General features: G+C 42.9%; 1 long non-coding RNA gene across 1 annotated transcript; it reads right to left on the minus strand.

Moving 5' to 3' along the window:
* Nucleotides 1–1,783: 1,783 nt before the first annotated feature.
* LOC140408858 (uncharacterized) lies at nt 1,784–25,935 on the minus strand. The gene is made up of 2 exons (XR_011940224.1): nt 25,844–25,935; nt 1,784–5,965 (listed from the first exon to the last, which is right to left on the minus strand). It is a non-coding gene; the product is annotated as an uncharacterized lncRNA (long non-coding RNA).

Below are 25,935 nucleotides of genomic sequence, written 5' to 3' on the forward strand. Positions count from 1 at the left end.
CTCCATTTAACTAATATATAGCTACTAATTGAATATTATACTTAGTAGCTATTGATGAAGCTTTATATGCCTCTATGTACCCAGGTTAACAACATCAATATGTAATATGCTAGATAAGCCTTGTTGAAATGCAATTCCGTTTCAATATAACACTTTATCAGGATTGTTTTATGTTCTAAACATTCTGCTGACAATGGCACTGCTGGCATTTCATAACACTGGCCCCAAATCCTTTATTTTTCTTGAAGGCCTTCAAAGAGTTTTCACTGTGCCTCAAAAAGAAAGCAACTATAAATTGCATTTAAAATATTCCATCGTAGATGGAATATAGCTGCCTTATGAGCAGCATTTTCCCACACACTTTGGCACCCCAATATCAGGACAAAATGGGGGCCCCAAGCCCACACTTGCTGGCATCGAGACAGGCAGTGCAATCTTCCCGGAGGCAGCCTCCTTACTGGCCACTTCTGTGGTTGCTGAGTGGGTTCCCAATGCGGTACAATCAGAAGGCCAGCAGCTCCAGATCCTTGGTGGCCCCATCAGAAAAAGACACTGCTGAGGTAAGTCAAAGGCACAAAATTAAGTAAATAATTTGTGAGGTGCGAAGCCAGTAGACCCCTCAGAGCTGAGGGGAACACCTCCAGTTGGATCATTTGTGCTGCAATTTCAGCCACTTATGCATGCAGACCACTTTATATGACATGGATCCTCTGCACTAATATCCCCCCAGGTCACAGTAAGGAGGCTACCTCCATTGAGCTGGTGGTCTCCACACACAGTAGGAGCATGTTCCAATGCCCATAAGATGCAGGCAAGGACATAAAATTGGCCTTAATTTGGGCCTTAACTACTGGCTATCTTAACCACAATAATTACCACCCCTCCTTCATGGAGCAGGCAACTAATCTGCATCCAAAGCCAACCTTGGGGAAAATTTCCCAATAGCAGACATGTGTTGGGGAGCTGCTCCAATGTGGTGCTCCCCCCCCGCCCCCCTCTCCCCTCCCCATTTTCCCGACACAACCCCAGCTCCAAGCTAGCCATAACAGGGCCAGAAAAATTCAGTCTCTTATGACAACTTTAATTAAAATTGAAGCATATTGGCCTGGAGTTCATAGTCAATATTGAAGCAATGGCTCTTGTTGCTGAGCTCAAAGAAAGCAACGCCGAAGAAACTAGCAATCTTTGTAGCATGTAGGTAAGTAGCCAATCAGAGTGCACAGCTAATCAGATTGAGGTTTTCTCACAGAGAGCAAGCCAGGAAGGAAAATGTACTGATTAGCCTTCATTTCTAATTAAATTTTTCTGAGAGCGAAATAAATGATCAGGACATATGGAATTTAGGTGGAAGCTAAATGTACTACACCATTAGTTATTCTTGTAACTTTTTCAAGAGTTTGTTTACAGCAAGACTAATAGCGTAAAAGTTCCAGTCTGTTCAATGATTTCCATTTGATAGCACTCTGTGGAGATTTCAACACTACACTCTATGGAAAAGTGTAGAAACTTGAGAATTTCCACAATTAGCTGCACGTGTGAAGACTCCAGAAATTGCTGTCAGTTTCAGAAAAAAAAGCTGACAGTTCACAGAAATTCCTAGTGCAATATCTGGGCCAAAGTTTTAAAGTTAAACACAAAGGTCAAAATTCTCCATCCTCATTCATGGCTGGGGTTTTCAGTGCAGCTGGAAGTGAATGGAGTTTTGGCTGAAATGCCAATTTTTCCGTCCTGTCTCACAAATGGGTCCCACCACAAATGAGACCAGAGAATCTCACTAAAAGAGTTCAGTATGATTCATTTTAATGTTGTAAAAATTTCAATCATAACTTAATATTCTGGAGATTTATATGTTAATGATTGGTGATCAACAATAAATTACACAGAATTTGTCTTCAGAAAATTAAATAAATTAAGTGTCATAATTGTACATGGGCAATAGACAGAATAAATTGATGGACAATAGCTTGTTCTTGTTTCATGTTTCTTGATGCTCTTAACATACACAGGCTTCTAGGGAGCACCGCTTTGACTACTAATTCATATTTAGATCTGAGCTATGTGCCCATCTGATTATAGAAATCACCACTGGTTTACCAGACAGTGGTTTACAATGGCATTGTAACATGTTGAATCAATCATTGTTCATGCACAAATTTAGGTTGGACAGATTTATTTATGTATTTATTATTTTTTCTTAAAATTGCCTTGGGGACATTGGGCTTTGTCACCCAATGGGCCTATACAGAATAGCTTACTCTTTCCACAATATTAAATATTATTCTTCTGTCTTTTTGAGCCTATTTTAAAAATTACTATTTGAACACATATTTGTATGGACAAACAAACAGTGCACCAAAACAGGTCATTCTCTTATATGAGCTGCCCCTAGAATTATAGATATTTTGCGATGAGATACCAGCCCACCAGATCTTCAACATATTCAAATTGTTATACTGCAATGTCTAAAACAACAAGGACAGTGCTGAATTTAATGTGGGTGGCAGTGGCCTGACAGCAGGACAGAAAGCCAGGAACAATCCCACCTTTGTTGTTTCTGGAAGCCCCAACTGAATTCTATGTCGAACTGACAATTAACTTCCTGGTATCAGGGCTCCCATCCCTTTAAGGGCTGAGAGCCCACCTCCAAAATCTGCCAGCCAATCTGAGGGCTGGTAGTTCTTCAGTCTCAGTAGCACCACTAAGAATGAGAACCACTGGCACTCAGCCTTGAGCAGGCCGTAGATGTCACCCTGGAATTCAGCGTGAGTGGAGTTGGGGGTGACAAGGGCAGTCAGACAGGCCCTGATGAGGAGGAGGGGGACGAGGGCATTCTGAGGGCATGGCCCTTGCAACCTGGGGGGCCCAATCAAGGGGGCACCCTACTCTCCCTGTACTCTCATCACACTCTCCTCCCACTACCTCCACATCAGATTTGTACATCAAGGCTCAGTTTATGCTGAAGTGTGCATTGCGACATTAATTGTTTTCAATGCAAAACCATGCTCAGGCAGAGTATGTCTTCAGTTGAACATTTGTTATGCCATGGTGAAGCATATCCTACAATTACTGATGGATAAAGAGGATTTTAACGTATCCAAATATTAGAATGCCATAAAAAGCTTTCTGTATATTTTAAAAATATCTTTAAACCAGTAACCATCCTACCTATGATTATACTACAAAGCATACTTCGCCATCTTTTAATGCCAATTTCAGGTATATAGATATTCCTATAATGTGAAATAATATATTTAGGAAGTGTTTTCTATTTATTTAACAGGACTGACCTGTACTTCCTAGATCAATGCAATTCCTGACCAGTGTGTTCCCAGAATGTATCTTAAATTAAGTAACGCAGCATTTCCTACAACTTATTTTGACCAGTGTAAGTAATTATTTATTACAATCCAGGTAGAGTTAATAATCAGACATGTTATTATTATAATAAGACATGTTTTCTGTGTAGTTATTGGAAATCTCTGAACAATGAGTAATCAAGAGTGTTTGTTTTTTTAATTAAAGTGAACATTAATTTTGTGTTTTACTCTAACAGGTATAGTTACATGGGGGGATTAGAAATATCTTGAAATGGTGGCGTCTGTTTTATTTCTATTTATGTGTTGCTCATCTCCCATTTCAGCACTATTACTTGATTATATTTAGTTTGAACTGAAAACAGTTATTCAACTGGAGGGTTTATCAGACTGAATCCTAGGATGAAGGGATTGTCTTATGAAGAGCGATTGATAGACTAGGTCACTATTCTCTTGAGTTAGAAGGATGAAAGGCGATCTAATTGAAATATAAAATAGTTAAGGGGCATGGCAGGATAACTGCTGGGAGGATGTTCCCCCTAGCAGAAGAGTTTAGAACTAGTGCCACGGCTTCAGAGTAAGGAGGCAATCATTTAGGACTGATAAAGGGACAAATTTATTTAGTCAAGGCATTGTGAATCTTTGGAATTTTCTACCCCAGAGGGGTAGTGTGTGCTATTTGTTCAGTATTTTTAAGACTGAAATTGATGGATCTCTGGGCACTAAGGAATATGGGGATAGAGAAGGGAAGATGTAGCTGAGATGGAAGATCAGACATGATCCGATTGAACGGTAGAACAAGCCAAAAGGTCTACTCCCATTTCTTTTGTTCTAAAGTTTCAAGTTTTATGGAAGTTGGTATAACGTATAGTTTAAAAGACATTGATTCAACATAAAAAGAGAGAGAGAGCAAACACATTCCGCAACATTTTTTCCTAGTTTGGCAGGTAATCACGCAAAACTGCAGCTAACCTATCAACAACACATCTCCAATGTTAAACCCCTACTGTTTCCTCAGAACAGCAACACAGTGAACACCATGTTCCATGAAGTGTTTGATCATATTAATTTATATTTAGTTTCTATCATCTTCAATCCTATTCCCACATAGATATTTATTCAATTGGTTAGAAATTAACTAATTGGCAAGTCTTTGTTTGTTTCTTTCCTCATCGCTTCTAAATTTCTAAGGAATTGTCCCAATTCATACTTAAGAGATAAAATTACTCCACATCAGGTTGCCCCAGCTACCAAACAGTTTTGCTTTAATTTACACTGTTCACACTATCTTGCAATTTCCTGAACACTGTTTATTTAATATAAAAAAGAACCATTGTGATTTTCCCCATTGTTTCTTATGATCTAATATGGATCAGTTACCAGTTTACACCAGGGCCAATACAAGTCCAAACTAGTACTGAAGCAAGGTGGAGATTTTATACTAGGTTTTAATCAATTAAATTGGAATGCTTACATTAACTGCAACTCCACGCAACACACATATTCCTGGGCCCCTGTTATTCCTTGAGCAAAGCAATAAACATATCATTGTAAGTATGGACACCCAGAAGCTTGTACTTGACTGAGTTAGCAGAAAATCAGATTCACTGGATGTACCCAGTAGATACTTCAGTGTGCTTTTTCTACATATTTGGTTTAAGGGCTGCCATAATGTTGCACATGAGTATAATGTTGCAGCACAAGTGATCGAATTTAGGCTTCATTTATCCATTTTGTGAATTTCACATTGTGTTTCTTGACAGGTTTTTCCTAGTTTAGTTAATACCTTTATGTACATCTGGATTTTTAACGAATAATTTACATCCATCAGTCTAATTTGGTGGACAAAGTCTTTGCTGGTTATATTGGCATCAGCTCAAATCGCAACTTTTTCTGGTTTCCTTACAGAGCCGATGACTCATATCAATTACATTACAGAAGGGGTCATACTTGGTGCAATTCAACTGTGGGGCGAGTTCATGTGCAGTGATGCAATCTGCTCATTTTTACATATCTGGATATTTATCACTACTGGGATTGGAGAGATTTTGCAGATTTCTTCCCATTGCATGCAGCAATATAAATTGATTGCGACTGGCATCGCAGCAGTTCCAGGTAGTACTACTGGACATAAGTACAGAAACATGATCCCCATATACAGAGCTACTGTTTCCCTTTATGCTTTCATTCTAGCCTTGCCATGGATGTAACAAGCGTCTTGGCCCCATGCTGGGTTCTCAGGCAGCTGGAGGACAGATCGTGCACTTGTGTAGCTGGGGGAGGGACAGTTATGTCTTAGCTCTCCCCTTTCACCCCAGTTACTTCCTCTCCACTACTTTTCCTGTAGCAGACGGCTGGTGGCTCAATGCATAAAGATCATTAACTAACAACTGAGCACCTTCCCTCTCTGTTTAAGCTCTATGTAGTTTAGTAAGAGGCTTTGACTCAGTCCAGCCCAAGTAGTATGCATCCATTATAAGCGGTTGTATTGGGCTTTATCCGACGAGGGCTCAGCCTTGCCCTGGGCTTCATCAATCATTTAGATCAGATCCCCTTCATACAATCACGCCTCATTAATCGCATCAGAAATGGGCTGTGTAGCTCGGGATGCCTGTACACTTCTCCTCTTAGTGTTTCATTGCTTGACGTTTCTGGCAATAAAAAGGTCCATAAAAACAAATTGTAATGAATAAATTAAAATGTAATGTCAATATGTAACAATCTCATCATTTCAATCTTAAATAAAACAGGTAATAAAATATGCTTTTCATTATTACTTTATTTCTCCCTCTGGCATATTCATTCTGATCAGTTTCTTCAAGGTTGGAGTAAATTACAACAGTAAATATTGAACCACTCGCAGGTAATTTTTCATACTGCCATAAAGTACACCATGGGCCGGTTCGGGGTTTGCCTTTCCTTTTCTCTGAAATAATGGAACATTTCTTTTTGCAAGTGGTTTTCTTGCGTTAACGAAAACCAGGCAGGAACCGATTGTTTTCCAATGACACAAATACAATTATAGATCGTACAGCAGAGTTAGAACAGATGCGGATGGACAAAGCAACATTCAGGTAGCTTACCTTGAAATAATTTCAAACACTCCGTACAATTTTGTTTAAATTACAGCGGCTCTGAGCCTAACTTTAAATCATCGGATTGTGAGAGCCTGTACTGGCAGTTCAGTGGAAACATCAACTTCAATCATTTTGTATCGCCCGGTTTGCAATTGTTTATAGCTTATTCCCCTTTATGACAACCCATTGTATTTTCTGGACACTTCCAAGGGCTAATCCACAAAAGTAAGCTCTCGAATCCTGATATGGTTCATTACGTGATCTACATTTTAATTGAAAGCGAGTTTATATTAATAAGGATGATTTGATCTCTCAAAGATGTGTCTAATTTCGAAGAAATAGCGAACAAAATTAAAGGAGGAGAAGAGGGGAGCTGGGTCTCCAGTTAAACGTTTTTAATAACGATCGTTTTCTGTGGAGCAAGCTCACACGAAATCCTGGAGGAATTAAAGATCTGATTAACGTTATATTTTCCACCAGACGGAATGGAGCAATAAAGCAAACAGCGCGGAAATGGGACTTCACCCATCAATTAGATATCTATTAGCAGCCAATGCAGGCTTCGCCACAGGAAATGTCACTTCACAGGAACATCCAGTGCTTTCACTTTCTCGTCAAATTAAACAATTCTTCATGGTTCGAAATATAACCCAAACAACCCTTTTGTTTTTAGCACAACACCTGCTTACACTACGCTCCTCTTAAAAAAAAACACAACAGTGCAGTATGAGGTTTCCCCAATGCACCTGCACAACAGATTTCCCTCTAATGCACCAAAGAAAATCATATCCATCCTTTAGTTTTACTTATTCGAAAATTGAATTGCTTCGTAAATAGCAACTGCACCTCCATTACTTTGATTTACAAAGTGTGTCGGTCAAGTTATTATTTACTCCTGTTTAATTGAAAACAAATCATTTGCAATAGCCTAAGTCACGAGGAAGCAAATATCTAACCGTACACAGGACTTCCAGAGATCTCTAAAAACACTGACAGAATCTTTATTATCTTTACCGCAAACCTTTTAATTAAGTAAAGAGAATTTGAAAATGAAATGTGGTTGAGTGTGTGTCCCTCATCTGAGTTTGTATTTCTAGTGATCTGCACTCACCTAAGCTCTGTTTTGTGTGAGAAAGCAAAATGCATTGTGTAAACTATCTCAGTCAAACTTCAAAGTAAAGGGGATGAAGCTGGCTCAGTTATATTTCACTGCTGTCATCATTAGTTCAAACATTTGGGGTGGAAATGTAACTTAAACAAGGCTTTGAATTTGAAAATAGCGCCTTCACGCAATTGCGTGCAGTGAGTAAAGATACTCACCTTTTGTTTGGTGTATTCACTGAACGTCTGCCCCCCCCCCCCCCCCCCCCCCTATATAGCTCAAACCTAGTACTTTTCACACAAAAAATCCCGTCAACAGACGGAGATCATTTATCATCAATGATAGTTTGGCAGTATGACAACTGTGTCTCTGCTTTACAGTGACAAAGACCGAATCTGCTAGAAACTAAGCAAAAAAAATCAAGGGACTCGCGAAGCAGAAAAGTTTGTGTATAAAGAAAGTACTGTTGCTCTATTCAGTGCAATGAATTGAAATGGATATTTACAAATAAAACCAGCTGAAGACTCTGGTCAATGCATAAAAGCTGCAAAGCAGTTTAGATGGACATGCTCTGTGGCTAATATTATAATTTTCATAATGCTCTTTTATGTTGTGCTAGACTCCTCCGGTGAGGAGCCCGCAGAGCTGGTCAAAGAGTCTTTGAGAATGAGCAGAGCCGGGCAGCTCGGAACTGCGCACCCCCCGCCGGAGTGAGTGGCACTACGTGCCCCGGCCAGGACTGCTCTTCCTCTGCCTCAACACCTCGGCGGCGGCAGCAGACTCCTAGTTAAATAGCCCATTTCCAAGAGCTGCGCCAAGCACTTCACCGCTATCCATCCCTCCTTCCCCCTTCTCTTTTCCCTCGCTATCTTGACAATTCTCAATCCTTTTTATTTTACACATTATGCGCGACCATTTTCGTTCACTTTCTCATTTCAATGCTCAATTTCTGCTGCTTTCTCGGCCCCTCTCCCATCCCCACTGCTCCTCGAACCAGTTTAATTGGCGCCTTGCATCTAATGGTCTGAGTTGCTTCTCTATGTGTCTTCCTAGCCCATTAAAGATTTGCTCTTGCAAACATTATCGAAAGGTTTTAATTTACTTCAATCTGTTTTGTGTCATTGTCATGCTGTTTTATTTTCTCACTCGGCAGTTTTCCATTTGGATTCGTGGCTTGATTCCCCGGCATCCCTTCAGATTTTATTCAATTGCCCTCTCCGCAGTTCCCATGTGGATTTATTGCACTGTACCATGTTCACAACTTCCCTCCCACATATGGCCTACTCCCCCATTCCCTTCACCTTCGCAACTTGTCCCTAGTTTTGTGCCTCGAACATTATCTCACCCCCTTTATCCTCTTGCACTTTCCATCTTACCTCTACCTTCTTTACAATTGCACAGTATAATCACGTCAACGCATTTCACAATCGTTTAACGTGTCCCTAGATCCTCAAAAATACTTTGTAACTCTCAGAAAGTAAAGTTTGGTGACTGGATGTGATTTATTGAATACTGGCTCACTTTACACATTGGTGTCGATTGGCATTTTCCCTCTGAACTGCTTTGATAACGTAAGATAATACAAGCCTCCAGCTCGAATTACATTCATTGATACTATGTTGCTATAGTGGGTCATTATCTGTGGCACCGTGGTAATCGTTTCAAACTTTGTAAAAGATGACCCTTTTATTCTAATTCATCATGTCCGGGCTTCTTTTGTTCTTTATTTTCGCGGAGATTTAAACACATATAAGATACAATTGATTTGTTTTAAACGAAGCTCCCCAGAATGACTAAAACTTTTCATGCACGCTCTCTAACCATTTTAAGAAGGTTTGGTTGAAGTATTGCCTCTCGATTCCAATGGTTTAAAGTTGCAGGCTGCACTTCGCGGTTAAATGTTAATTACGTTAAGCAACGTTAGTAAAGCTTCTAACACCTAAGATTATATACACTAATAGGGGAGCGAGGGGCTTCAACACTGGTCGTTGAAACGCCTTCGTGAGCCCAAAACTGGGCACAAAGCGCAGCCTACAAAAGAAAGTATGTCTAAATCTGACTCAAGTATATCCATAATCAATGAAAGTGAAACCAAACTTAAACTCTTGCTTTATTTGTCTGAAAGGAGCTCCATTTATCATCTCACAAGACAGCTTCAATGATCTTTATCTGCTTTGCCCAGATTCTGACCCAAATTCAGCATTTTTATGGAAAATTGCAGTCAGTTTGATTGATGAAATCTAAAGGCGCCTAAAACGGCACCAAAGATCCCCAGCAGTGGAACTCCAACTGAGTGCATCAATGTTGGTATTGTCCCTGTTAAAAAAAAGTGGAAAACGGGCAAAAAGTTAGTGATTTTTTTTGTTAAAAATCCACAATTTTCAAAAGGAGGTAACAAATTTATTATTCATGCTCACGCGCGCACGCAGGCACACACAACCCCTGTATGTGTTCCCAATGCATTTCTGCCTATCCTGCAAGTAAACATGTTTACACAATTTGACTATTTTTTGTGTGTGTGGAATGTCTCATTTTATAGTACTTATTCCCTTAGGAAACGCCTGAATGTATTGAAATACAATTGTAAGGTTCAATTTTATTCTCTCTGCAATTGGTAATTCCTGCTTCTGAGAGGTTAGATACAACGCCACACCAAAAAGGGACGCAGTAAATGATAATAATTACGCTTAATGTTTTTATATCGACCACAGGCCGTTTCATAAATCATGATTGGCTGATCGTGCGCAATATTGCACCATATATCAGATCCTGTCATATATTGCTGTTGGACGCTCTGAAGCGCTGTAAAGTTAGACTTGGGCCTCAATGGTCTGCACATTTGGTCAAAGCAATCTAGCGTCTACCAGTAAATACAACGCCAAACTTCGACGTATTGACATCTATATAATAATATAAAACACTGTCTTCCGCCATTCTTCAATGACCCTCTCTCCAAACGCCTAATCGGCATTTTTACAAAAGAGCATAAACAGGTTTGTAATTTTGAGGATTATGATTCCTAAAATAAATTACGTAATATACCTGTAACTTGTTAAACATTTGAGAAAACGTTATGTCAAAGATAACCTGAAACCCGTAACTTCTATTTAGCTTCAGCTACAACTTGGGACATTTGAGCTTGGGTGCTAAAATAAAACAGTCAGAGTTCATACTGTACATCATGCAGGCAAACTATTCGGCGGGCGGATAATGCACTGATTAGCCGAATCGTTACTGTGCGTGTCTTGTCTTGTTTGCTTTGATGTATTGCTGTAGAATATTGACACCTGCCTAATGGTTCTAAATTGCCACCTCTTAATAAACGGAAAGTAGCTCCCAGACAAACTGATGGAGTAAAAAGTTGATGAATGTAATCCTACTAGGGGGGGGGGGGGGTTGGAGACTGTCTCTTGTCACATTACCAAAGGGGTTTCAATAAATCTTCTTTAAGTTTTAACCAGTTCTGCCCTTCGACTTCTCCGGGCGGGGCGAGGGTGCTGTGTTAAGGGTAAGAGTGTGCTGGTGTGCCAATGTTCAGGAACAGCTGCTCCTAAATACAGACAAGCCCTTGTCAATTAAGGCATTGACAAGCAGGTCCACACAGCCCTGGGGCGTTGAGCAGGCAGCAGTGTGCGGCCCCTACAATTAGTATCAATTTTTACAGGGACCCCGAGGGCACAAATACACAGCCAAGTAAGAAACAAAACAACAGGCAACGCCAAAGCTAGAAACAGCCGGAAATTCGAATGATGCTGAGCAGATTACGAGGAGGCCATTTGTGAATGTGTTCCCTCCAGAGCTGATGTGCAAAGACCTTTTAGTGCATGTCCTCATTCTAACTGCCAGGCTCCTAGGCTGTGGCACGCACCAAGTCCCAGAGAAGATGAATGAAGACATTATTTATCATCTACGAGTAAAAGTTCTCCCCTTCCCGTGTCCTTTGTGACCAGTGTCACCTCCAGCAGCTGGTGGCATGCAACGCTCCCATGGTCCTGGCCTTTGGCCCGGGAGGATTGGACAAGGGACACCGCTCCAAGGAGCACAACTGGGATGCCTCAGGTCAGAGAGGCCAAGCTTCCAGCAGGACTACAAATACACCAGGAACTGAACGAAACAAAACCCAGAGGGACAAGGAGGCCTGGGGGATCATTAGTGAAGGTGTTTGTTTAACTAATTAGGAAGCTGGTAGTGGGGGGAGAGTGGCTTGTTAGACATGGTACCGCTGAGGGAAGGCAAGGTTCAGAGTACAGGAGGACAGGCAACATCACAACATTGACTAGGTGACCCTGTGAAGTTCAAGAACAAAACAAACAGCACATGCCAAAGGGAACAGCAGTCAACTGGAAGGCAACAAAGCGCATGACACTGAAAAAATGATTCAGTATTAAATATGGGAAAGTTTAGGGACAGGGGCAAGGGTCAAGAAAAGTCAACAAGAGAGCAAGTTTAATGAATAAAGGAATTTAATATCAAAATTACATAAATCGTCAAGTGAGGCCAGCGACATAATGAACACAAAAAAAGGACGAGTGTCCGAGTCAACATTGATTTGATAATAGGAGGGAAACGGATTGCTCCATCCTGTTAACATGTGATGTAAAAACTTAACAAGAGATAAAAGCTGTCAGGAGCCTGAAGGATGACAGCACACAACGGCATGTCTGTGAATTGGGTTTCACACATTACACAACAAAAAGCAAAATACCATTCGAACATCGTCTAAAATTTACAACACAACATTCTGTAACAATAGCAATTAGTTCGAAACCTGAAACAAATTACACGAAAATCGGTCATGAGTTTTCAAAATACCGCAACCCGATGGGAATAAAACATCTTAACAGGTGATCAAGCACTTGCTTGACTCAGGACATATTGATGTTCGAGTGTAAATAAATGTACATTACAGAACAAACACGCCTTGTTATTAAAATGTTTGTATGTAATATTCTTGGGGGGGGGGGGGTGTAGCTCCAATCGTTTCGTTAAGAGGCTTGTGAGCTACTCCTAGCTATAAGTGAGCAGAGTTCGAGTCAGTTCAGTGAACAGGTCTAAATTGATCGGATTAAACCAGTTGTAACAATATATCAACGTACAATCTGTCTATATGCACCTGCTGTGGGGTCATGAACGGCCACCGCCTCGCTATCTGAATAAACACGGGTCCCTGCTTCCACGACTTGATACCCGACCTCCGACACAGCTCAGGATATTCTTACTTCCTAGTGATATTCTGGGGTGCAATATCTGTTAAATACAGAAAATTACAGATTAGATCATTTGGGTGGCATGTTGCACAGTGTGCTGAGGTCAGTAGCAGTCAGTCCATCCATTAGGCGACAGTAATTGCCTCAGGTCTGACAGAAAGTCGTGCACTTTTGGAGACACCATCAATCTCCATCCAGTTATCCTATTGTGCACGGCTCGCTAATCCGGGTCATCAATTCAACATTTTACTTATATTTTGCCCAGATCATCAATAGCTGTGCAAGTATTTGTCCATATAGCGCCAATGCTTTTTCTTATTTTTTCCAGAGCAATCCAGACCCTCGCTTATTTTATTGTATATATTTCTCTGTCAGTTTTATTTACACTCTATTGCCTGTGCTGTGTATAACCCTATTCATTTTACTTTTGGGCGCCCTTCCCGTGGTTTCTCCCTCTTCAATTCTCTTATGCCTTTCCTGTCATATCGCATTTTCTTTTAACTGCCTCTCAGCGTTTTAATTGGATTACGCTTCATAACTTTTTAAACTTCCATCTCCACACATTCACACCTCGCCACCTTGTTTCCCTTTACCCCTCTCAGCCTCCACTTTTCCGACCACCTCTGTCTCCTTCCCTCTCTTGCTTCATATTTCTTCATAAAAGCGTGATTATTAGAGAAATCCTTCCTTTTCTGACAATTTAATAGTACAAACTAATCATCTGCATGACATTCCCCATTCATCTAGCCAGGAGCCGGAAACAAAGCACGGCTTTCCTTTATGCCTGTCCACTTCCCAGGCTATTTTAGGACCAATTTTAGGTCAACAACTGTACACAATGCCACCCTTATGGGCCCAACCGATCATGTTTATGAACCAATATTTCCTATGTATTAATGAGAGTTTGTGCTGGTCTGGAATGTGATGTAACCTGCACCAAACAAGGATTGCACTGTTCACTCTTCCAGCAATTTGTCAAGTGCACTTTATGTAATGTATGGCTCATTTACAACAAATGTAGTTTTACATTAAAGTTCCGTGTCTGTTACATACTCAAACTGTTTATGGTGTGATGATAGACTGTTAGTCAAACAGCTCAATTTAGCGGTGGTTTGAAGCACTTCTTGAAGCATTTTTCCGAAGGGAATCGCCAGCAGAGAATTATTCCAACGGGACTTCACCTCAAGGAACTCTCCAATAACGTCAATTCTGGCAACAGTCGATTACGGGATAATTTTTAATATATATGCAATAAATGTTCACTTTGTTACAATGAATGACAGAAAATAATATCGGCAAATCTTAATATACATCTATTACTGACAAATGATCTGCACGCATGGTATATTTAGCTTTGATTAATTTATTTGCAGATTATTTTTGATAAAGCAATAAGTATTACGATGAGCCTGACATTTGCTCTTCACTGGGGGCACACAGGCGAATATCTCTCATTAAAGTGAGATGATGAAGCTGTTTAAATGTTATTAATAATTAATTGCTTGCAATTAATTTTCCACATTGCTTTGCAAAAAAGAAAAATAATCAATTTTTATGGAGACTGACCAAACCCCAATGAAACACAAAGAAATTGGCAAGAAACGTCTTTATTTGCTGCACACAAAGCTCCAAGTCTTCCATCGTTCAATACAAACGGGCATCATTGATTTAGAACGGGAGGTGATCTTTTTGAATGCAGCCCTGTGATACACATGAACATGTAAATCCATAAACAGTAATCTGAACAAATTAGTTCAAAGCGATAAAGTAAACCGCGTGCAGACACAGAGCAAGAGGAAACAGCACTGTCAGACCAGGAACACCTGAATGTCTTCGAGATCTGGTTTTCGACCTTGAAATTAACTCAATTGATTGATGTAGAAGGGGTTGGTGGGCGGTGGGTGGGTGGGTCGTGGTGGTGGGGATTTCAGCATTTTCCCCGCCAAGTTCGATGTTGCACACAAATAGTAACTATTGTGAGTGCTGACTATTTGCCACAATACTCATGAAGCACAAATAAACACTGAAACTTACTTTCTGCCTCACGTGTTTGACAACGTGCCATTTGTTTCCGTACATTAGCGGAGACCAATTTTTGGAGCTAAGATCTCACACCAGCGAGTTTTCGAACTTATCATTTGGTTCACATTTAACGGTCGGCTCCGAGCTTCACGGGATTGCCCCTGTAGTATTTGAATGCCCCAATTGATGGATTGTCAGCAAATGTCTAAATTGAGTTTTAATAAATAGAGAAGAACTACCATCGAATCAGCTGCGGCAATATGGTTCGGTAAAGTATGGGGTGCTGAATTCACCGTTTGAGCGTACGCGTTTCACTGAAACTGTCCATCTATATTTCCGGATTGGTAAAGGGTTGTCAGGTGCTGGACGTTTTCGACACCTACTCACACCCTGGTACACTGCATCCCTGCTATTAACTCCCGCCTCCTTCTCACTATCTTTTAGTCATTTTCTGCTGGAGACGGTCGGTCCCAACGGAGAACGCCATTCATATTTACCTGGTTATTTTTCCGGCACACCTTTGTTATCAATGTGTTGAGCGCCTCTCCTGGTTGTCAAATAATGACACCGATCAGTTACTGATTCCTGATTGAGTGAGTCTTCACGCCTACACTACTCTATTAGTTTTGTATTTTTTTAAAGGCACACCTTTACATTCGGTAATAATAATCTGTATTGTCACAAGTAGGCTTACATTAACACTGCAATGAAGTTACTGTGAAAAGCCCCTAGTCGCCACATTCTGGTGCCTGTTTGGGTACATAGAGGGAGAATTCAGAATGTCCAATTCACCAACTGCACTTCTTTGGGGACTTGGGGGAGGAAACTGGAGCACCCGGAGGAAACCCACACAGATGCGGGAAGAATGTTCAGACTCCACACAGTCAGTGACCCAAGCCGGGAATCGAACCTGGGACCCTGGCGCTGTGCAGCCATAGTGCTAACCACTGTGCTACCGTGCTGTCCACGTTTATAGTAAAACACCTATAACCACCTGTTTATAGTAAAACACCTATTGGCAAGTGCCATGAACACTCTCATAGTCAACACCATAAATTAGCACTGACATACATACTGTTAAAAATCAAGCTTAGGAAAATAGCGGACCATTCCCCTTTATAACGTAGAACATAGAACTGTACAGCACAGTACAGGCCCTTCGGCCCACGGTGTTGTGCTGAACTAGTCTGAAACTAAGATCAAATCAACCTATTCTCAATCATTCTAGTGCACTCCATATGCCTATCCAATAACCGCTTGAAAGTTGCTAAAGTGTCCCGACTCCACTACCATAGCTGGGAGTGCATCCACACCACAACCACTCTCTGAGTAAAGAACCTACCTCTGACATCCCTCCTATATCTCCCACCCTGAATCTTATAGTTATGCCCCTTGTAATAGCTACATCCACCCGAGGAAAAAGTCACTGAACGTCCACTCTATCTATCCCTCTCATCATCTTATACACCTCAATTAAGTCACCTCTTATCCCTCTTGGCTCCAATGAGAAGCCCTAGCTCCCTCAACCTTTCCTCATAAGACCTACCCGCCAATCCAGGCAGCATCCTGGTAAATTTCCTTTGCACCCTTTCCAATGCTTCCACATCCTTCCTATAATGAGGTGCCCAGAACTGCACACAATACTCCAAATGTGGTCTAACCAAGGTCTTGTACAGTTGCAGCATAACCTCACGGCTCTTGAACTCAATCCCCCTGTTAATAAATGCTAACACACTATAGGCTTTCTCCATGGCTCTATCCACTTGGGTGGCAACTTTCAGAGATCTATGTAATGTGTTATGTACTCTGGGATAACACAGGCTGCAACTGGATGTAGCTTTAACCAAAAGATACTCCAGACCTTGAAGTTAGTTCAATCTGATTTATTGAACCAGTAGCACAGTTAGCACAATTCTCTATGAGTTCGACTCTCTGCTAGCCTAAGTGTGGTTACTCTGTCTGAGTGAACCAGACTAGTTCTTAGCCACGTGCTGGCGGTGTGATACTGTACATACACCCTGACTCACTCTGTAGATGTTCATCAGTGGAAAGAGGCGGAGTGTGAGTGCCTCATACCTTTTATAGTGAGATACCACCCCTGAGTGTCCTGGCTGCTCATTGGTCATGTCTTGTTCTCTGTGTTCATTAGCTGCCTGTCTGTGCCTGTCTGTATATCATTATCTGCATGTCTCCATATCATGACATCTCCCCCTTTTTTAAATGTTTTGTTGGCACATGGGAACGTACTTACATGTGGTGGCATATATTAACATATTTACAAGCGGTGGCATATGTGAATGTATTTACACGTGAAGACAGCTGTTTAATGTGAGAAAACAGAACATAGCAAACAAAACAAATGTTCATAAGTCCAGTCTCTGGGGCTTGCGTCTGATCCTTGTCGACCGCCGGAGAGGTGGTGGTGGGGACGACGGCGCCTTGACAGGCGGGATGGAAGCCTGACTGGTGGCCTCGTAGTTCGAGGTATCACGAGGTGGCAAAACAATGGACGGAAACGGAGAAGAAAGCAGTTGCGGGCAGGCAACTTTCCGCAATGCCCGTCTGTTTCATCGCACAACAGAACCATCAGCCATACGTACAACATATGAGCGGGGCGCACCCTGTCGAACAACGACAGCTGGAGCAGACCAGCCACCATCTGGTATCTTGATCCTGACAGTGTCTGCCGGGGATAACATGGGCAAATCGGTGGCATCAGCATCATAGCCCTGCTTTTGCTGGTTTTGGAGCTGCTGCACCTTCTGCAGCACCGGGAGGTGATCCAGGTTGGGCAAGTGTATGGCTGGAAGTGTCGTCCTCAGGTCCCTGTTCATCAGGAGTTGAGCCGGCGACGTGCCAGTGGACAGTGGGGTCGGCCTGTACGCAATCAGCGCGAGGTAGATGTCAGAAGCAGAATCCGCGGCCTTGCAGATGAGCTGTTTCACAATGTGCACCCCTTTCTCAACCTTCCCATTGGACTGCGGATAGTGTGGGCTGGAAGTGACATGTTTGAAATGGTATGACTTGGCAAACAGAGACCCCTCGTGGCTGCTGAAGCACTGGCCATTGTCACTCATGGCAGTGAGTGGGATACCATGCCTGGAGAGCGTCTCCTTACAGGCCTTGACGACGGTCCGAGATGTGAGGTATGAGAGCTTCACGACTTCAGGGTAATTGGAGAAATAGTCAATAATCAACACGTAGTCACGACCATTTGCACGGAAGAGGTCGATGCCATCCTTGGGCCACGGGGAGATCTCGATTTCATGCTGCTGGAGCATCTCCTTGCTCTGCGCTGGCTGGAAGCGTTGACAGGTCGCACAGTTGAGGACCATGTTCGAGATGCCCTGGCTAATACCGGGCCAGTAGACAGCCTGCCTGGCTCTGCGTCTGCACTTCTTGATGCCCAGGTGTCCCTCATGGATTTGGCGGAGCACCAAGCTCTGGAGACTGAGTGGATTGACAATCTGGTCCAGCTTGAGGACGATACCATCAATCGCCGTCAGGTTGTCCTTTACATTGTAAAATTGAGGGCACTGCCCTTTCTGCCAGCCATTGGCGAGGTGGTGCATGACACGCTGCAAGAGGGGGGTCTTTGGCTGTCTCCTCACGAATACGAACCACCTTCGCATCAGACCCGGGAGGGTGCTAGCACACAGCTGCACCTGTGATTCAATCTGCCAGATGATTTCCAGCAGTTCACTAGGCAAGGTGATGGAGCGGGACAATGCATCAGCGATGATGAGCTCCTTGCCAGGCGTGTACACTAAGTCAAAGTTGTACCTTCTGAGTTTGAGGAGGATGCGCTGCAACCGAGGCGTCATGTCGTTCAGGTCCTTGTGGATAATGTGGACCAGAGGCCCATGATCTGTCTCGACAGTGAATGTCGGCAGGCCCTAGACATAGTCATGAAACTTGAAAATGCCAGTGAGAAGACCCAGGCATTCCTTCTCTATTTGCGCATACCTTGTTTCGGTGGGAGTCATGGCCCTCGATGCGTAGGCTACCGATGCCCAGGATGAAGCGTTGAAGCAGCACCGCACCGATGCCATCCTGGCTCGCATCTGTCGAGATCTTTGTCTCCCTGCCTGGGTCGAAAAATGCCAAGACGGGTGCAGTGGTGAGCTTGGCTTTCAGCTCCAACCACTCTGCCTGATGTGCTGCCTTCCACTCAAAGGCAGTGGACTTTTTTACCAGGTTTCGTAGGGCCGTGGTGTGTGAGGCCAGGTTTGGGATGAACTTGCCCAGAAAAGTGACCATGCCCAGGAAGTGTAACACTGCCTTCTTGTCTTCAGGGACCTTCATGGCTTCGATGGCCGTGACCTGTCTGTGTCCGGGCGCACGCCCTGCTGAGAGATCAGGTCACCTTGGAACTTGAGTGTCGGCATGCCAAAGCAACGTTTGGACCTGTTCAGCTTCAGGCCATTGGCATGGACAGGGCAGAATACCTGCTGGAGACGGGAAACATGCTCTTCAGGGGTCGTGGACCATATGATGATGTCGTCCACGTACACATGAACCCCTTCAATGCCCTCCATCATCTGCTCCATGATGCGATGGAAGATCTCCGATGCCGAGACAATGCCAAACGACATGCGATTATAGCAGTATCTGCCAAATGGTATGTTGAAGGTGCAGAGCCTTCTGCTGGACTCATCCAGCTGGATTTGCCAAAATCCATGTGACGCATCTAACTTGGTGAAAAAATGTGCGTGTGCCATCTCACTGGTGAGTTCCTCCCGCTTCGGGATGGGGTAGTGTTCACGCATTATATTCTTATTGAGATCCTTGGGATCAATGCAGATGCACAGATCTCCCGAAGTCTTTCTAACACGTACCATCAAGCTGACCCAGTCAGTCGGTTCGGTTACCTTGGAAATGATGCCCTGTTGCTGAAGATCCTTGAGCTGTGCCTTCAGGCACTCCCCCAGCAGAACTGGGACCTGGCGTGATGCGTGGACCACTGGCTTGGCATCAGGTCATACCAGAATCTTGTATCGATATGGCAGCATGCCCAGCCCGTCGCAAATATCCGGATACTGAGCGAGGATGTCGTCAATGCCGGCCTGAAGATCCATATTGGAGGACGTTGTTGTGTAAACACACTGCACAAGGTTCAACTGTTTGCAGGCATGCGCGCCAAGTAGGGATGCCCTGTCTGGCTTGACAATTTCAAAACGTAACCGTGCATGGGTGCTCCCGTTGGAGACGAGTAGAAGACCGGATCCCAGTGCCGTTGTAGTCCAGGAGCCTGCTGGCTGCTGGAAGGACCTTGGGGGGCTTCTTGATGTGTTTGAAATCTGCCTGTGAGATGAGGTTGGCAGATGCACGTGTATCCAACTTAAAGTGGTTGATCTGCATCACCGCACTCCATTCGTCCGCAGAATCCACAGCGAGGATGGATTGAATTTGTGATGAGTTGGATGTGGCATATTCACATTTGGTAGTGATGCCCACACAGTAGGTGGAGTTCAGGCATTCTTCCTCTGGATCCGTTGTGCTGCCAGGATCAGAATCCTGTAATCGTTGTTGCACACGTTGTTGAACGTGCCGTCGTCAGAATTGGGAACACTGGCCCCTGACTGGTGGTGCTGACCTGCACAAGGCTGCATAGCGTCCAGACTTCCCGCAGTTTAAACATCGCCTGCCTCTTGCAGGGCAGTGTTTCTTTAAATGGGCGTTGCCGTAGTTCGAGCACGTCATGACGTCCGCGTCCTGATGCTCCGTGCGTCGTCGCACATGTGCAGTGCGGGTGTCGGCCGCTTCGTTATCCCGTTCGCATCGTGCATGCGTGGGGGCCCGCGAAAAGCATGCGAAATGGCCGCTTTCATCAACGCTGAGGCGCTGCATCTGGGAGATGGCCTGCACACTCTCTGCCTCGTGGGAGGCAAGTTTCTAACTTTCAGTCGATTTGTACTGGGCATAGTGATTTTTGGCGTGCTCATACACTGTGCATATTTCAATCGTGACTGGCAAGGTCATATGCTTGATTTTCAGTAGTTGCTCTCTCAGAGGATCAGAGTGAACTCCAAAAACGATTTGGTCTCTGATCATGGAGTCAGCAATATCACCAAAGTTGCAGGACAGCGCTAGCAGGCGGAGGTTAGTTAAGAAGGAGTTGAAAGATTCATCTTTACCTTGTAGACGCTGTTTGAATATGTAGCGCTCGAAGATTTCATTGGTGTCCACTTCACAGTGACTGTAAAACTTGTCCAGGGTGGTCTGAAACTATGTCTTGTCCTGGCCTTCAGTGAAGTGAAAAGAGTTAAAGAGTTCAATGGCTTGATCACCCGCTGGGATAACACAGGCTGCAACTGGATGCAGCTTTAACCAAAAGATACTCCAGACCTTGAAGTTAGTTCAATCTGATTTATTGAACCAGTAGCACAGTTCTCTATGAGTTCGACTCTCTGCTAACCTAAGTGTGGTTACTCTGTCTGAGTGAACCAGACTAGCTCTTAGCCACGTGCTGGAGGTGTGATACTGTACATACACCCTGACTCGCTCTGTAGATGTTCATCAGTGGAAAGAGGCGGAGTGTGAGTGCCTCGTGCCTTTTATAGTGAGATACCATCCCTTAGTGTCCTGGCTGCTCATTGGTCATGTCCTGTTCTTTGTGTTCATTAGCTGCCTGTCTGTATATCATTATCTGCATGTCTGCATATCATGACACTATGGACATGAACTCCGAGATCTCTCTGCTCCTCCACATTCTTCAGAACCCTGCTGTTAACCCTGTAATCTGCATTCAAATTTGTCCTACCAAAATGAATCACCTCACACTTATCAGGGTTAAACTCCATCTGCCACTTTTCAGCCCAGCTCTGCATCCTATCAATGTATTTTTGCAGCCTACAACAGCCCTCCACATTATCCACTACTCCACCAATCTTGGTGTCATCAACAAATTTACTAACCCAACCTTCAACTCCATCATCCAAGTCATTGATAAAAATCACAAATAGCAGAAGACCCAGCACTGATCCCTGTGGTACACCACTGGTGACTGGGCTCCAGGATGAAAATTTACCATCTACCACCACCCTCTGTCTTCTATGTGATAGCCAGTTACTGATCCAATCGGCCAATTTCCCTCTATGCCATGCCCCCTTACTTTCTGCATGAGCAGACCATGGGGCACCTTATCAAACACCTTACTAAAATCAACTGCTCTACCCTTATCTATGTACTTAGTTACCTCCTCAAAGAATACAATCAAATTTGTGAGGCAAGACTCACCCCTCACAAATCCGTGCTGACTATCCTGGATTAAGCTGTATCTTTCCAAATGGTCATAAATCCTATCCCTCAGGACCCTTTCCAATAATTTACCTGTGACCAAAGTGAGGCTAACCGGCCTACAATTCCCATGGTTATACCTATTCCCTTTCTTGAACAAGGGGACAACATTCGCCTCTCTCCAGTCTTCTGGCACTATTCCTGTAGACAGTGAGGACATAAAGATCAAAGCCAAAGGCTCTGCAATCTCATCCCTCGCCTCCCAAAGAATCCTAGGATATATCCCATCAGGCCCAGTGGACTTATCTATCCTCAGGCTTCTCAAAATTTCTAACACATCTTCCTTCCGAATATCTACCTCCCCCAGCCTACCAGCCTGTATCACACTATCCTCCTCATGAAACATGGCCTCTCTCCTTTGTGAACACTGAAGAAAAGTATTCATTTAGGGCCTCTCCTACATCTTCAGACTCCATGCACACGTTCCCACTAGGCCGGCCCTAACTTCACCTTGGTCATTCTTTTATTCCTCACATAAGTGAGGAATTGTGCTAACCACTATGCGGTACGGTAGCATAGTGGTTAGCACAATTGCTTCGCAGCTCCAGGGTCCCAGGTTCGATTTCCGGCTTGGGTCACTGGCTGTGCAGAGTCTGCACGTTCTCCCCGTGTGTGCGTGGGTTTCCTCCGGGTGCCCCGGTTCCCTCCCACAGTCCAAAGATGTGCGGGTTAGGTGGATTGGCCATGCAAAATTGCCCTTTGTGTCCAAAATTGCCCTTAGAGTTGGGTGGAGTTACTGGGTTATGGGGATAGGGTGGAGGTGTTGACCTTGGGTAGGGTGCTCTTTCCAAGGGCCGGTGCAGACCCGATGGGCCGAATGGCCTCCTGCTGCACTGTACATTCTATGTAAAAAGCCTTGGGAATCCTGCTGTGCGAATGGCCAGCTAAAATAGTGAAGTATGTCCTGTAAAATGCACAGCGTCTGGAAAATGAAATAGAAACCTGTGTGAGGAACTCTAGCTACATTTAATGTTGATCCTGCTCCCTTGTCCTTGCTGATTGCTGCTTTATGAACAGATAATGGGTGGTTTAATTCAGCAAACGATTGTGGACAATTTGATTACCGGTAGTTTGGGATCTACACAATCTGTGCGGACTGAACAGACCAGTACACATATTCTTTTTTTAAATCTTGCATTGTAAATGATTTCTGTTCAGTAGCATGACTCCGATGGCAAGAGCGGAATGTCAGGGCCTGTCGAGTGAACGGTTATGTCTTCACCCGACCTGCCCGGGTACTAACCCGACGGAATCCTGTCACATTACCGAACACACGCAGAGACCAGACAAAACCACTCTGCCTACAATAGACAAATGTCTCTCTTTTTACCATGGCGTCCTCTTTATCCTCCCTTATCGAACACTACGGTGGAAACCCATTTTGGAACTGCAATCAGTCCATTATTTGTGCTGCTTGTCTGGGCAATGTACAACTGAGGTAGCAAATCCCTAAAACCATAGGGAAGTCCATGACAAATTTGAATAAGTGATACATTTAACACCGGACACTCTACCGCTCTGCAGTGCCATTCAAAACAGCAGCAAGAATTAAAAACAAAAGACCTTCTAAACGTTCTGGATTTTCTTTTAGTGAAGTAATTAACTGCTATCAGTTGAATGTTCTTTGAGGCGTTTGCTGATTATAGTTAGAAAGGAGGAAAATATATCAATCCGATACAATCCCATTAAAGTGTATAATTCGATTAACATTAAGAAGACATGTTTGTATTAAACTTTGTCTATCTTGACATTTCCAATGGGGTTGCTGCTCTTGTTTTTAACTTCCACTGTATTCAACCACAAAGGAAACGTATTCATAAGAATGTTTCCTTTCCCCTTTTTTCTCCTCTTTCTATTTTCTCGTTTGTATTCTCTGATTCTCTTTCTTCGCTCTGTTTGCTTTGGTGAACGTTTCTTTGCAGCTGAGAGAAGAATCGGAGCCTTTTATTTTTCGATTTCATCTGAATTCCCATTTTTTGTAGCTTTGATTCTTCCATTTACGGGCTTTGACTTCTCTTGTCAGTTGTGTCGGGCTGCTTTCTTTTGTCTCCTCCCACATATTCTATAGGAAATTCTTCAGAAGACGCTTGGTACCCAGTGATGAATCAGCTTTAAAATGGAGCAAATGAAACGGATAGTGGGGAAGTCGGTTTCCTTAGTAATTGCTCTTGTTTTGGTGAAAATGCAGATATCTCGCTTGTTGTTGCTGCATCGTAACAGTAGGGGGTTTGAAATAAAGATTGGGAAAAGGGAGTTTATTTTCGGTTACTATTTAATATTATTTATTCAGAAGTGTTCCCAGGTTAAAACAGCTTTTCTTATTTTATAGGTTAAAAAAACTTATAGAAAGATATACATGTGCGGTTAAAGGACAAAAACGTTGTCAATCTGTATAATTATTCTCAAATGCACGCACTTTCCACATTTGTTATAAGCCTTGTTGCAGTTTCAAAACTACAATCGAACGGCGGGTTTACCAAGAAACAAAACAATTTTCTTTAAAATTGCCAAATCATTTTGTGTGAAAATGATGTAACAGCCGCATTTTGCCAATTTGCACAGTGGATGTATTACACAGACCATGTCAGCTCTCTCGCTATATGAATGTACATCAACCTATGCGGAGCAATACATTTTCGCTCGAAGCAGTCTTTATTATTTAGCTTTACCACAGGATATTATATTCTTTGCTATGTTCTCTCGCATTTGACGTTTGACTTTATTGTTTTCAAGGTGATAAATAACACCAATCTGGCGCTACACTAGGATTTCATTTTTTTTGGAGCAGGAACATAAATTGATTCTGATTTTGTAAGATTACAGCGATCCCCATACTGTAATTTTAATCAAAATATGTGGAGAGAATCTTCTGCAGTCCTTTTCGACATCGCTGTGGATTGTAGCTATGCAATAATCCATAAAGAAAGGCTGTATCATGTTAGATGATAAAAAGTAATGTACTCGGAATTCCAACCCCCCCCCCCCCCCCCCCCCACCACCACCCCCATCAATTTCATTTCAAAAGCGTCGTACACAAAACGAACATTCCACTTTTTCAAATGATGCATCCACATTTCCATCGAATAAACATTTACTTGCAAGTAACCGTTCAATGCGAAAAAAATCCTTTTGGCGCTGAAAAAGCTGAACATGATTTTGTAATGATCTTCTTCAAAACCATGAGATAAAAATGCTGGAAAATTTCCAAGAGTGATACATTGGAAAAGTCAGTATTTTTTTTAAATTCGAAACTTCAAATCAAATCTCCCTGACGGGAAAGCTCTGTGAAGACGCTGATCATTAACACGGCTATTAACAATCTGCACCCAGCTCACAAGAACAAACGTGAATATGTGACAAGGCTCCCAAAAAGATAAAGAAAATCTCCAATGGACCCCTTTCCTAATTTCGGCTTTTTGGTTTTCCAAATAAACGCGCGGCAATGATCTATTCAGGACCTGAATGATTGGAACAATGCCGGAAAGACAGAAAGAATATCAAAGATATTTAGCCATTGGATTTCTTTCTATTGGTGAAACACGAGGACAATATATCCACATTCTCATGCGCTTCTACTTGTTCACACAAGCCTCGTATAAACTGAAACAAACCCATATAAATATTGCATACATCGGATAAAACACTCAAAGCAGAGAATTCATACTCTATGTTACCGATTCACACCGAGACAAAGATTAAGGTCACAATCGCGGTCTAAAACTAAAATAATTCGTAAAAGCTTTGCCGCTCCGAAATTGAGGTTGGTCATTCAAGAATAAGGAAGAAAAAAAAATCAAATAAGCGTAAAGTACTAATACTTACAGAGTGAGCGGGTGAGCGACTACATTCAAAATTATTGCATTTCCTCCCTTGTAGAATATGTAACATATTTCTGTTACAATCCACACATAAAC

This window comes from Scyliorhinus torazame, chromosome 3 (assembly GCF_047496885.1).
Source record: "Scyliorhinus torazame isolate Kashiwa2021f chromosome 3, sScyTor2.1, whole genome shotgun sequence".
Taxonomy (NCBI): domain Eukaryota; kingdom Metazoa; phylum Chordata; class Chondrichthyes; order Carcharhiniformes; family Scyliorhinidae; genus Scyliorhinus; species Scyliorhinus torazame.